Source organism: Macaca thibetana, chromosome 2 (genome assembly GCF_024542745.1).
Source record: "Macaca thibetana thibetana isolate TM-01 chromosome 2, ASM2454274v1, whole genome shotgun sequence".
NCBI lineage: Eukaryota > Metazoa > Chordata > Mammalia > Primates > Cercopithecidae > Macaca > Macaca thibetana.
Genome location: NC_065579.1, coordinates 42,026,014 through 42,032,623, shown reverse-complemented (window position 1 = coordinate 42,032,623; position 6,610 = coordinate 42,026,014). Strand labels below are relative to the sequence as shown.

The window sequence follows — 6,610 nt, the reverse complement described above, 5'->3', positions numbered from 1 at the left end:
AACAAATACCAAGGGGAACAGTTAACTTGAATACAAGGTCAAAAAAAATCAGCAAGTTCTACAATCCAGTGCTGATATCAGATACAAGTTTCAAGGACAATTTCTTTGTGAAGGCTATTCCAGTTTTGTGAGGCTAGCATGAGGTGTACGCATTTGCCAAGGGCAAATTTATACTTCTGAATTAACCCATGCAGCAAATGCTACACATCTACTTGCAGTCCATTTAGAAGCATTTGTGGTGGACAATGGAGGGGTCCAACTCATCCTACTCCTGCTTGCTAATCCACATCTGCTGGAAGGTGGACAGTGAGGCCAGGATGGAGCTACTGATCCACACTAAGTACTTGCACTCTGGGGGGCGTGATGATCTTGATCTTCATAGTCCTGGGTGCCAGGGCAGTGATCTCCTTCTGCATCCTGGTGGCAATGCCCAGATACATGGTGGTGCCACTGGACAGCACCATTTTGGCATACAGGTCTTTGCAGATGTCCACGTCATATTTCATGATGGAGTTGAAGGTGATCTCGTGGATGCCGCAAGATTCCATGCCCAGGAAAGCTGAAACAGCACCTCCAGATACGAGAACCACTCGTTGCCAATGGTGATGACTTGGCCATCAGGCACCTCGTAGCTCTTCTCCAGGGAGGAGGAGGATGCGGCAGTGGCCATCTTGTGCTCAAAGTCCAGGGAGACATTGCACAGCTTCTTCTTGATGTCACGCTTCATCTCCTGCTCAGCCATGGTAGTGAAACTGTAGGTGCACTTGGTGAGGATCTTCATGAGGTAATCAGTCAGGTCCCAGCCAGCCAGGTCCAGATGCAGGATGGTGTGGGGGAGGGCGTAGCCCTCATAGATGGGTACCATGTGGGTGACCCCATCTCCAGAGTCCATGGCAATGCCACTGGTGTGCCCAGAGGCGTAAAGGGACAGCACAGCCTGGATGGCCATGTACGTGGCCAGGGTGTTGAAGATCTCAAACGTGATCGAGTCATCTTCTCTCAGTTGGCCTTGGGGTTTGGGGGGGCCTTGGTCAGCAGCACCAGGTACTCCTCCGGGGCCACATGCAACTTGTTGTAGAAGGTGTGGTGCCAGATCTTCTCCATGTTGTCCCACCCCATTGGTGATGATGTCATGTTTGATGGGGTACTTCAGGTCAGGATGCCGTGCTTAGTCTGGGCCTCATCACCCACATAGGAATCCTTCTGGCCCATGCCCACCATCACACCATGGTGCCAGGGGCACCCAACAATGGAGGGGAACATGGCTCAGGAAGCATCGCCCCAGCAAATCCAGTTTTTCACATGTAGGAGCCATTGTCAATGAAGAGCACGGCGATTTCTTCTTCCATTGTGACTGGCAGAGGAGGGGGGTGGTGGAGTGGTGGGAGAGCAGAGTGTGTGGGCTGGCGGCTGTGACTGAGACCCTGACGGAAATATTTCTAACAGTTATACAATAAGATGAATTTCCTTAATTGTATTAGTCCATTCTCATATTGCTATATAAAGAACTACCTGAGACTGGACAATTTATAAATAAAAGAGGTTTAATTGGCTCACAGTTCTACAGACTATACAGGAAGCATGGCTGGGGAGGCCTCAGGAGACTTACAATCATGGCAGAAGGCAAAGGGGAAGAAGGCACATCTTACATGGCCAGAGAAGGAGGAAGAGAGCAAAGGGGAAGGTGCTACACACTTTTTTTTTTTTTAATTATTATTATACTTTAAGTTCTAGGGTACATGTGCATAACGTGCAGGTTTGTTACATATGTATACTTGTGCCATGTTACTGTGCTGCACCCATCAACTCATCAGCACCCATCAACTCGTCATTTACATCAGGTATAACTCCCAATGCAATCCCTCCCCCCTCCCCCCTCCCCATGATAGGCCGCGGTGTGTGATGTTCCCCTTCCCGAGTCCAAGTGATCTCATTGTTCAGTTCCCACCTATGAGTGAGAACATGCGGTGTTTGGTTTTCTGTTCTTGTGATAGTTTGCTAAGAATGATGCAAAGACTTCATGTCTAAAACACCAAAAGCAACGGCAGCAAAAGCCAAAATTGACAAATGGGATCTAATTAAACTAAAGAGCTTCTGCACAGCAAAAGAAACTACCATCAGAGTGAACAGGCAACCTACAGAATGGGAGAAAATTTTTGCAATCTACTCATCTGACAAAGGGCTAATATCCAGAACCTACAAAGAACTCAAACAAATTTACGAGAAAAAAACAAACAACCCCATCAAAAAGTGGGCAAAGGATATGAACAGACATTTCTCAAAAGAAGACATTCATACAGCCAACAGACACATGAAAAAAATGCTCATCATCACTGGTCATCAGAGAAATGCAAATCAAAACCATAATGAGATACCATCTCACACCAGTTAGAATGGCGATCATTAAAAAGTCAGGAAACAACAGGTGCTGGAGAGGATGTGGAGAAATAGGAACACTTTTACACTGTTGGCGGGATTGTAAACTAGTTCAACCATTATGGAAAACAGTATGGCGATTCCTCAAGGATCTAGAACTAGATGTACCATATGACCCAGCCATCCCATTACTGGGTATATACCCAAAGGATTATAAATCATGCTGCTATAAAGACACACGCATACATATGTTTATTGCGGCACTATTCACAATAGCAAAGACTTGGAATCAACCCAAATGTCCATCAATGACAGACTGGATTAAGAAAATGTAGCACATATACACCATGGAATACTATGCAGCCATAAAAAAGGATGAATTTGTGTCCTTTGTAGGGACATGGATGCAGCTGGAAACCATCATTCTTAGCTACACACTTTTAAACAACCAGATCTCATGAGAAATCAATCACTATCGTGAGAACAGCAAGGAGGAAATCTGCCCCCATGATCCAATCACCTCCCACCAGACCCCTCCTCCAACACTGGGGATTACAATTCGATATGAGATTTGAGTGGTGACACAAACCTAAATCATATCATTAATATATAACAAGTTTTAGAAATCAATTTAAAAGAGGCTAAAACAACCCAATTTAAAATGAACAAAGGACAAGAAAAGTCAGCTCACAAAAAAAGAAAAATGGTTCACAAATATTTGGAAATATTCTTAATTGTACTTATAATCAAAGAAATTCACATTAAAACAACAAAGTGCATTCTTACAAACCTATCTGACTGGCAGACAGATTTAAATCATATTGATAATCTCAGGGTTGCCAAGTATGTGACATAGTAAGAGCTCTCATACCCTGGAACAACCTACATGAAAACCACTCTGACATTTTCTATAATGTGCACAAAAATATATGTTCGAGATATAACAGAATAGCACTGTTTGTGATTATAAGTAATAGAAAGCAACCCAAATAACCTATGCCTATGAATTGGGTGACTAAATTAATCCTGGTCCCTTCAAGCAGTGGGATACTACACAGCAGTCAGAATGAAGAAGCTTTCTCTGTGCTGATATGGAAAGTTTGCCAAGATATATTAAGTAGAACAAGATTGGAGGAGGTGGCCCAAGATAGTTAAACAGAACCCTCCACTGATTGTCCCTACTGCAGGAACACCAAAATTGAACAACTATCCACACAAGAAAGCACCTTCATAAGAACCAAAAATCAGGTGAGTGATCACAGTACCTAATTTCAGTGTCCTACAAGGAAAGAGGCACTCAAGAAGGTAGAAAAGATGGTCTTGAGTTGTCTACGCCACTCATCCCCCATTCTCCAGCAGCACCTTGTGGTCCTGAGAGAGTCCGTGTGCTTGGAGGAGGAAGAGTGAACTGATAGTGAACCTTTGTATTGGAACTCAGTGCTGCCCTGTCACAGCCAAAAGCAACACAGGGCAGAATTCAGCAGGTTCCCATGGAGGAGCATTTGGACCAGCCCTAGCCAGAAGGAAATAATCCATTCCAGCAGTTGGAAACTAAGTGCCAGCTAGCCCCACCACTGTAGGCTAAAGTGCTCTGGGATCCTAAATAAACTTAAAAAGGCAGTCTCAGACACAAGGACTACCATTCCTGGGTAAGTCCTGATGCTGGGCTGGGCTTGGAGTCAGTGGATTTGCAGTGCATGCAACCCAGTGAGACACCAGCTGGGACAGCCAAGGGAGTGCTTGAATGACTCCTCACCCACCTCCAGGCAGCACAGCTTGCAGCTCCAGCAGAAACTCCTTTTGCTTAAGGACAGAAGAGGGGAGAGTAAGGAGGACATTTGTCTTGTAAATTGGATACCTGCTCAGCTACAGTCTGACAGGGTACCAGGGCAGAGTTCTGAAGCCTCCATTCTAGGACCTAGTTTCCAGGTAACATTTCTAGATCCACCCCGGGCCAGAAAGTAACCTCCTCTCCTGAAGGGAAGGACCCAGAATTCATCACCTGCTAAATAAAGAGCCCTTGGTCCTTAAATAAACATTAGCAGCAGCCAGGCAGTAGTTGCCACAAGCCTTGCATGAGACCCAGTGCCATGCTGGCTTCAGGTGTGACCTAGCACATTCTCAGCTGTGGTGGCACAGGAAGGGAATCCTGCTTGAGGTAAAAAGAGGGAAGAGTAAAAAGAACTTTGTCTTACAACTTGGATACCAGCTCAGCCACAGTAAAATAAAGCACCAAGTAGATTTCTAAAGTTCCCAATTCCAGACCCTACTAGCCCCTGGATGGCATTTGCAGGCCTACCCTGGGTCAGAAGGGAACCCACTGCCCTGAAGGGAAAGAGCTCAGGCCTGGCAGGATTCACCAACGCCTGGTGACTAAAGAGCTCGTGGACCTTGAATAAACATCAGGTAGCCAGGCAACAGTCACCACAGGCCTTCGACAAGACCCAGTACTATGCTGGCTTCAGTAATGACCCAACACAAGCTCTGTGGTGGTGGTCTTTGGAGTGCTTGTGTCACTCCTCCCCCAGCTCCAGGCAGCTCAGCAGAGAGAGAGAGAAAGAGAGACTTCATTTGTTTGTTTGTTTGAGAGAGAGTGAGGGAAGAGAACAAGAGGCTCTGGCTGGTAATCCAAAAAATTCTCTCAGATCTTACTTAAGGCCACCAAGGCAGTATTTCTACAAGTCTGTAAGAACCACAGCATTACGGGGCTTAGCATGCCTCCTAATGCAGTTATGGCTGCAGTGACCAAAGACTTAGAGCACAATACTCAATTCTCTTTGAATACTTCGAAAACTTTTTCAAGAAGGACAGGTGCAAACAAGCCCAGACTTTGAAGATTATAATAAATACCTAACTCTTCAATGCCCAGACATTGATAAACATCCACAAACAACAAGACCACCCAGGAAAATATGATCTCACCAAATAAACTGAATAAGGCACCAGCAACAAATTTCAGAGTGACAGAGAGAAGTGACTTTTCAGACAGAGAATTCGAAACATCTCTTTTGAAAAAGCTAAGCAAAATTCAATATAACATAAGGAATTGAAAATTCTATCAGATAAACTTAGTAAGAGAATGAAGCAATTTTTTTAAAGTCAAGCAGAGATTCTAGAGCTGAAATATTTAACTGACAAGCTGAAGAATGCCTCAGAATCTCTCAACAGCAGAATTGATCAGGCAGAAGAAATACTTAGCGTGCTTGAAGACAGGCTATTTGAAAATACAGAGGCAGGGGAGACAAAAGAAAAAAAGAATAAAAAGAATAAAGTACACCTACAAGATCTATAAAATAGTGCCCAAATAGCAAATCTAAGAGTAATTGGCCTTAAAGAAGAAGTAGAGAGAGAGGGATAATGGTAGAAAATTTATTCAAAAGATAAAAATGAAAACTTTCCAAACCTAGAAAAAGATATCAATATGAAAGTACAAGAAAGTTATAGGATGCCAAGCAGATTTAACCCAAATAAGACTACATCAAGATATTTAATAATCAAACTCCCAAAGATGAAGGATAAAGGGGGGATCCTAAAAGCAGAGGAAAGAAACAAATACCATACAATGGTGTTCTAGTACATCTGTCAGTAGACTTTTCAGTGGAAAGTTTATAAGCTAGGAGAGAGTGTCATCATAAATTTACAGAGCTGAAAAAAACCCTTTTATTTCAAAGTAGCATACCCAACAAAAATATTCTTCAAACAAGAAAGAGACATAAAGACTTTCCCAGATGAACAAAAGCTGAGGGGTTTTATTAACATCAGATTTGATGTTAAAAAAAAATACCAAAGAGAGTTCTTCAATCTGAAATAAAATGACATTAACAAGCAATAAGAAATCATCTGAAGGTATACAAAACTCACTGTTAATGGTAAATACACAGACAACTATAAGATATTATAACACCGTAATTGTGGTATGTAAAGTACTCATATCTTAAGTAGAAAAACAAATATGAACCAATCAAAAATAATAACTACAACAACTTTCTAAGACATAGTGTACTAAGATATAAATAGAAGCAACAAAAAGTTAAAAAGCAGGTGGAATGAAGTTAATCATTTTTATTAGTTTTTTGTTTGCTTGTTTTTACAATCAGAGTTGTTATCAGTTTAAAATGATGGGTTATAAGATGTTATTTGCAAGCTTCATAGTAGCCTCAAATAAAAAACCTACAGCAGATACCCAAGAAATAAAAACATATGATCATAGAAAATTACTTGCACAAAAAGGAAG

The 6,610-nt window shown here is 42.5% G+C and overlaps 1 pseudogene; it reads right to left on the bottom strand.

Moving 5' to 3' along the window:
- Positions 1-223: 223 nt before the first annotated feature.
- LOC126948183 (actin, cytoplasmic 2-like) lies at positions 224-1,349 on the bottom strand (annotated as a pseudogene).
- Between the last annotated feature and the right edge of the window lie 5,261 nt (positions 1,350-6,610).